This window comes from Rhinolophus sinicus, linkage group LG17 (assembly GCF_036562045.2).
Source record: "Rhinolophus sinicus isolate RSC01 linkage group LG17, ASM3656204v1, whole genome shotgun sequence".
Lineage (NCBI taxonomy): Eukaryota > Metazoa > Chordata > Mammalia > Chiroptera > Rhinolophidae > Rhinolophus > Rhinolophus sinicus.
This window is the reverse complement of record NC_133766.1, coordinates 3,428,961-3,435,805: the sequence shown is the minus strand read 5'-3', so window position 1 is coordinate 3,435,805 and position 6,845 is coordinate 3,428,961. Positions and strand designations below refer to the sequence as shown.

General features: G+C 48.2%; 1 long non-coding RNA gene across 1 annotated transcript in view; it reads right to left on the bottom strand.

Moving 5' to 3' along the window:
* LOC141569387 (uncharacterized) overlaps window positions 1-6,845 on the bottom strand; it is a 320,431-nt gene that overhangs the window by 185,163 nt on the left and 128,423 nt on the right. The gene's annotated exons all lie outside the window — the stretch shown is intronic.

The window sequence follows — 6,845 nt, the reverse complement described above, 5'->3', positions numbered from 1 at the left end:
GAGCTAAGGGGCCCTCCTTTGCCTACTCTCAGAGGCCCTTTTGCACATTAGTTTTGCTGTATTTCCTCCATTTCATTGTTTCCACCTCTCTGGCAATTTTAATTTACAACAAGCTTCACTGTGTTATTGTTCACAAAGGGAGCCATTAATATTTTAGCACCTGGAGCGCTCGCTGGTTCAGGATGGCCGCCAGGAAATGGCCGCAGTTGGGAGTGTGGAGCAGAGCTGGAAGGGAGACAAGGAGACAAGCGACGTGATTGGCTGATCTGGCAGCCATGATGACAGCAAGAGGCCGGGGTGCAGGGGAGCCCCGGAGTGGGGGGCTGGGTGGAGAGGTGCAGTCTGGGAAACCGCTAGCGAGCACAACACAAGAGAAACACAATAGAGCAACCCAGTGAGTGCTGGTGCCGAGTATTATAGAATAAATGGAGAGGCTTTCACTAAGAGAATAACTATCCTCTGCATATAGGCCAAGGACGATGACAGTAAAGACGTTATCAACTTGGTTTGAACCAGAATGGTCTGTACTTTCTATCCCATGTGAGAACTAAGCGTCGGACGAGGGCTAAATCCCACATGGTCAGACCACAAGCTCCCTCTCTGTCCATGCTCTCTCAGTACTGCAAACCTTTCACTAACTTGTTCCCTGGCCCTGGAAAAGCCACCTCCTCATTCGATGAAGACATTTATCTAGTAATCATTGTGGTTTCTTGCAATTGTAAAACTCTATGAACTCTCATTACCTGCCCCAAATTGTTTACAAAGGACTTTGCTGAGGCACTTTCTGCCAGAGAAATAGCCTGGGATGAGATTTGAAAGCTTAGGTCCCACACCTGGCTCTGACAGAGGGTGACTGTGTGATGTCAGACACACCCCCCCCAAGCCACCTGCCTGGTATGGGCAGGAACCCCTTTCCCAGCACCTTCCAAGATGGCGGCCACATCACACGGGAAGAAGAGACACACCCCGCCTCACAAGGCCCAGTCTCAGACGGGAGAAGAGAAGACGGTCAATGAAGATGAGTCCTGAGGAAGCCGAGTCCACGCTTGGCCCTGAAGGACAAGCAGGACGTCTGCGGTGAGTGGGAAAGACTGTGGGCACTGGATTCAGACCAACTGGGCACAAATCCTGGCCCTGTCACTTACCAGCTTCACGACTTGGCCAGTCATCTATAGGACCCATATCACGGGGTTGTTGTCAGGATAAAATGAGATCTCATGGTGTCTTTCACATAATAAATACCCAATACATGTAGTAAGAGGAATGAGACTATTATTGGTATATATTATAAATAATGTTCCTCAGAGAAGCTGGATATTATCATAGGTCACTCATAAAGAAAGTTCATGAAAGAGGTGGGACTTATGTTTGGTTCTCATTCAGTCAGTCTGTCTGTCAATCATTCAGTCACTGAATCAATAAATTAGGTGCTTACTACATAGCAACCACTGCACTAGCAACACTTCCCGAATTCCAGGGGTTTATTAAATAAGCAAACAAACCGGTACGTCCAGATTGAAAAGTCAAGGGTAAATAGCATCTCAATAGAAGGCAGTGAGGGCTTAGGGTGGGGAAGGGGATCAGGGCATGTCTGGCAATGGAAACAAAGTAATGGAAGGCATACAAGGATGCATGAGTTTAGGAAAGGCTCCCCAGGAAACATGGATGTCACCAAGGGGGTCTGGGAGGACCAACACTCAGTGACAACACCCTACGGAGGGCGTGGCAGTTCACATAGCACTCTAACACATTCCACTACTGGTGCGTGTGAATTGAAACATATTGTACGTATCTGGAACTCAGACTTCAGCTGGGGCCTCCTATAATCTGGGGAGTGGGAATTTATCGTCTCCTTGCCGACCCTCCCACCTCCCCATCTCCCCTCCCCCTACACACACACACTACCATGGCCTGGGGGAGTCCTCTCTCCATCCTGGCTCTTCCACACACCGTATCTTTATGATCCATTGCTTTGACCCAGACATGAAAGTCAACTTTTTTTTTCCAGTTCCTTTAGAAGAATGCATTCTCACAAAAGCACCGATCAATGCTCAAACAAAATAATTGTTTTAACCTAGACATTTCCTTTTTCCACGGTTTTTTCTTGTTCACCATGCAGTCAGGGGTTTTCCCTGTCTCCGCTGGTCCTCCATCTACGTCCGGGCCTACCTGGCCCTCTGCTCACCTCACTGCCCCCTCCCCATTCCTGGTGGACATGGGCAGCCCGTGCCCAAACCGGTGTTCACATCCACGTGCCTTACAAAGCCTCAGTCCGTTTGTAATTAAGCCACATCTGTTTACTTCTGTTAAGTTAAACCTCTCCGTGAAGAAGTGGTACCTGAGGCTGGGCACCGTCCTGGGATCCAGAGTCAGTGAGACCCTTTGCAAAATCCTTCCAGGGCCCACGTGGGTGTGTTATCCCTTACGCGTTAACTTGTCAAATCTCTTTCATCAATGTATTCCTTTGTAAAGCAAGGATAAGAAAACACACCTACCTCAAAACTCCTTTTAAAGAATAATGATCGTATGTTCACACATCGCTCAGATTTTCACGGGACTTAACCACGTTTCGCAGAGTGGAATACCCACTTTCTCCCCAAAATTGAAAACCAGCAACACTGCCTATTCCTGTGAAAGCCGATTTACTAGCTTCCACTGTGCCTCGCTAAGCACTGGAAAGCTGTTCTTGTGTGACCGTCTCCCAGGGCAGCGCTGGGCACCCAGGAGCCCGGTTATCAGCGTGAATGAATGTCTGCCTCCGTGAAAAACACTGAACGGAGAGCTTTCCCAATGCTAATGATGAAATTCTCTGGGTGGCAGCATTACTGTTAATTATTTGTTCTTCTTTATACCTTTCTCCCTTCCCCAACTTTTAAAGACAATTATCACAGACTGTGTTTTGTCATCTAAACAGAGCAGTAATTTTAATCTTATGGAACAAAATCACCAGCTGCCAAGCAGTTCCGCCCTAGGACTAAGTTCCTGGCTGAAAAGTGAGCATATGGCGGCGTCATGGAAAGAAAGAGATTATAAAACCAGACCTTTCATCCACACAGCCGCCTAGTGGGCTGTAATTTAATATGCAGCATTACCTGCCCCTTTTCCTGTCTCTCACCATCCCCACAGACAGTGGAGCAGATGTTCACTCTGTCACATGGCCAAGGAGAAAAGGAATATTGAAAACCTTCTCCTCCACTCACCAGAGCCTACCTGTCCTTCTGGGCCTGCTCTTTTTCTCACGCGTTATTCGCTCATTTCATCTTCTCAAGAACAATTCACTAGTGATAGGTGAGTTGGAAAACACACTCACCGAGTCACCACTGCCACTCACACGTTCAGAACAGCGTATGCCACCATCCTCGGTACTCGAATGTCAATTTGGGTATTTTTATGGCCTCTGAGCTGTGATGAAATCAACCTCTGAGAAGCCAGCAAAGGACTGGGCACTTGGTGGGAACGAGCTGAGCCTTGAGAGATAAGCCCTGAAGAGTCTGGGCTGCGAGGCCAGGGGCTCGGGTAGGTGAGGTCCTGTATCCCGGCTGCATCCGGGTGCTGTTTGTAAGTCTTCTAACAGCGTCTGAGTTTAAGTGCGTGGGGGGTGCGGGGACAGTGGTATTTGTTTGCTGTCTCCCCTGCACAACAAATACTTGATGACTACATAAAAGCCCCGAGACAAACCCTACCCCAGAGTAGGACTTCTGTGGTTCTTCCCTGGCGCTCACATGAAGAGGTTACTTATGGAACAAGCTAGGGACAAGCTGGACCGGAGTCATGAAGCCAGTTCTCAGAGTATGGTGGCTTCCTGACCCACGGCTGCCTGGCAGGCGTTTGTGGACCACGCTGGCGTCAAGCGCCTTCCCTCTCTGTGACTGAGGATTCGCTGACCTGGCATCTCCCAGAGCCCCTTCTGCTGGCAGACTCAAACGTGAGCTCGTTAGCCTTTACCGCTCAGAAAAATGTTCTTGGACACCTAACATGTTCAGAGTCATGCCTGCCTGCCCCGTATGGAGACAGTGCAGTGTGTGCAGATTGGTTCTGCCCATCGGCTTCTCTCATAGCACAGAAAGCACAGCTGGAGCGGACGGCTTCCCTCCACAGGCATTCAGGAGAAGGCGGGCTCTCTGTTCTCCACACGCACAGGTAAACATTGAGAAAATTCACAGGGCTGTGCAGAGGGGTGGGAAACAGCGGCAAGAGGCAGACGCGTGCATTACCAGGCCAGAATCAGACAGCACTCAGCCCTTCCCAGAATGCACCGCTGCTGTTCTCAGCCCGTCATCTCACACGTCCCTGCTTTTGTATCCATAACGTTCACGGTTACCTCAACAGGTATCAGTAATCCCTACCTGGTTCCTGGCACAAGCTGAAGGGAGGCCAGGAAGCATGAAACACACTCTTTCCCTCGGGGAGATTTTCATTCTAGATAGGGAGATAAGAACACAGATCTGGAGAGCTTCATAGATAAAGGAAGCTGCTCATGACCCAGTGAGTGACAATCGATGGCCCCGTGAGTGATACGCCCGGGATCGTATGCTATGGCACAGGCAGGAGGGTCACTGTGGCTGAGGAACCAGAAGATGTGAGGACAGATAAGGGAAGGTGCCTGAGCAAACCCGTGGGGGTCAGGCTGCTCCCCAAGGAATGAAGGAAACCTCGAGGACCAGCTCGCCATTTACTGGAGGTAAATTACCTGCTCAAGGACACTCCATGCGTGAGGCAGAGCCAGAGCCAGAATTCGGGACTCTGGGACCTCAGCTTGGTGATGTGCTCCCCTGGGCCCCTGCCCAGTGGTTTTATGAGATGAAGGGAGACGGAGATTCGGACCCTTGCACTTTGCCCTCTAACAGACTTTCCCATTTAACTCGTTTCCCGTTATATTCGCCACTACTCTCGACAGGCTTGCTTACTGCCAGGTCACAGATGGGTTCAGAGGTTTCTGAAATGGAAGGTTATTTGCCCAAGGCTTCATTTTTTTATTTTTTATTTTTATTTCAGCAAACCCACTTATGAATGGCTACAAACTACCCTGGCATTGTCTACCATTTGTCCTACATGAGCATGGTTTCTCTACATAATGTTCCCCAGTATTTTTTTCTCGTTTCCCCATTTTCTCTTAAACAAACAGGAAAAACCAATCAATTCATTGTTCAACAAAGTACGATACTAGGAATGAACAGAAGAGTTCTCTACCCAAGAACCTGAGAGACCCGATCCCCTATCCTAAGAGACTGTACCTTCCTCTACCACAGCCCCCATGCCTTGCCTCTTGTAATAATCACAGCGTTTGGTTCTCCCCTCTCTGATTTTCTTGGTCTTAGCACACTGAGCCAGCCAGCCATTTCTTTGCTAAATCCCTAGAGGACACAACCAAAGAAAATGCAATCAATACAGTCAAGTTTCCCAAGTAGAAACTCCTCTAAAACTCAGCAAAGCCGCTGCTGACTTGCTATAGGCCTGCAACACGACGCATAGCCCGCAAATACTTCCACCCGCTCCTGCTCACCTGACTCATACAATAACTACAGAGGGTGCCAAAAAAAAAAAATGTATATACATTTGAAGAAAGAGCTGGGTACAGAGTGCTCAAGGACGGGCCAGACTTGCCTGCAGGTCTGTGTGGCTCCAGAGCCAGCGTCTCCCATGAGACGGGTGCCAGAGGAAGGAAGGACAACTCGAGGGAGGAAAGTCTAAACCTTCACCCCAAGTGAGTGCAGCCCCGGGGGGAGCAATCGGGGTCCCGCAAACACTGACTCCACATGCTTTGTAAAAGGCGCTTTGAAAGCTTTCTTTGAGCTTTTGATTTTGTTTTACACCACTGCCCTTTAATTACAGTATTTTTTTTGGCAAAGTCTGGAAAAAAAAGGAATTTTGCACGTGTAGTTCATGCACAACAAATATTTTCTGAATAAAATGAATTATTTCGTCAGGAAGGATGCTTGAACAATGCAAAATTCCTTTGCTGCAGGACGGCTCAGGGCACTTCTGAGATGTGTGTGCAGGTGGGACCAGGGTCCTCGCAGAGCTTCCCAACGGGCGCATTTTGAGAAAACGTGTCCCGATACCAGGAGTGCGATGCCAGGGCCCACACTCGTCCGCACCCCCCACTGTGCTCACTGGGGCCTGCCAGCCTCTGGGGACGCCCCATTCTTCAGAAGCAAATGAAACACAGCATCTGCACAAAAGCCCAAGCAGGTGAATTCAAGCCATTCATTCAAGCAGTGTAAGAACCAGAGAGTCTAAATTCACTACCGAGTTTACTGAACCAGATCTTCTCGTTTCCCTCTGAGAATCTATAAAAATACTGCTTTGGACAATACTGCATCCAGCGTTTAGAAAGAGGTACGGGATTTACGTAAGTAGGTGTGCTGAGGGTACTGAAAATTGTATAAGGTTGTTGTGAGAACTACATTAGATTATATGTGTTCTAGTCCAGAGTGGGCCCTAAAAAACCAGGGAGATCCATAGAGAGTATGTGGAGATTATGAACAGTGTGAGAGAGAAAAGAAGGGTTCTAAAAATATGCTGACTTGTGGAAAATTATCTATCAGTGTTTGACAGGAGTACATTCAGCGGATACGACAAATTAGGCTTGGGTGAAGGTCAAGGAATGTCACAAAACCCTTACCTGCTCAGATGTCGAGGGGACAGAACACTTAATTTGTCTTTGTCAAAAGTTAGAGATGGAGCACCTGATTTATTTTAAAGGTTGGTTAGAAAGCCCAAAATAAAGATAGCTGTTAATGACAGCTTTCTGTCGGGAAATCTTTCTCATCCAAAATATCTGTGCTTTTGATGTTTTTTCAGTCACCACGCTACGTTAGTCAGGGATCTAGGTATTTGAAGCA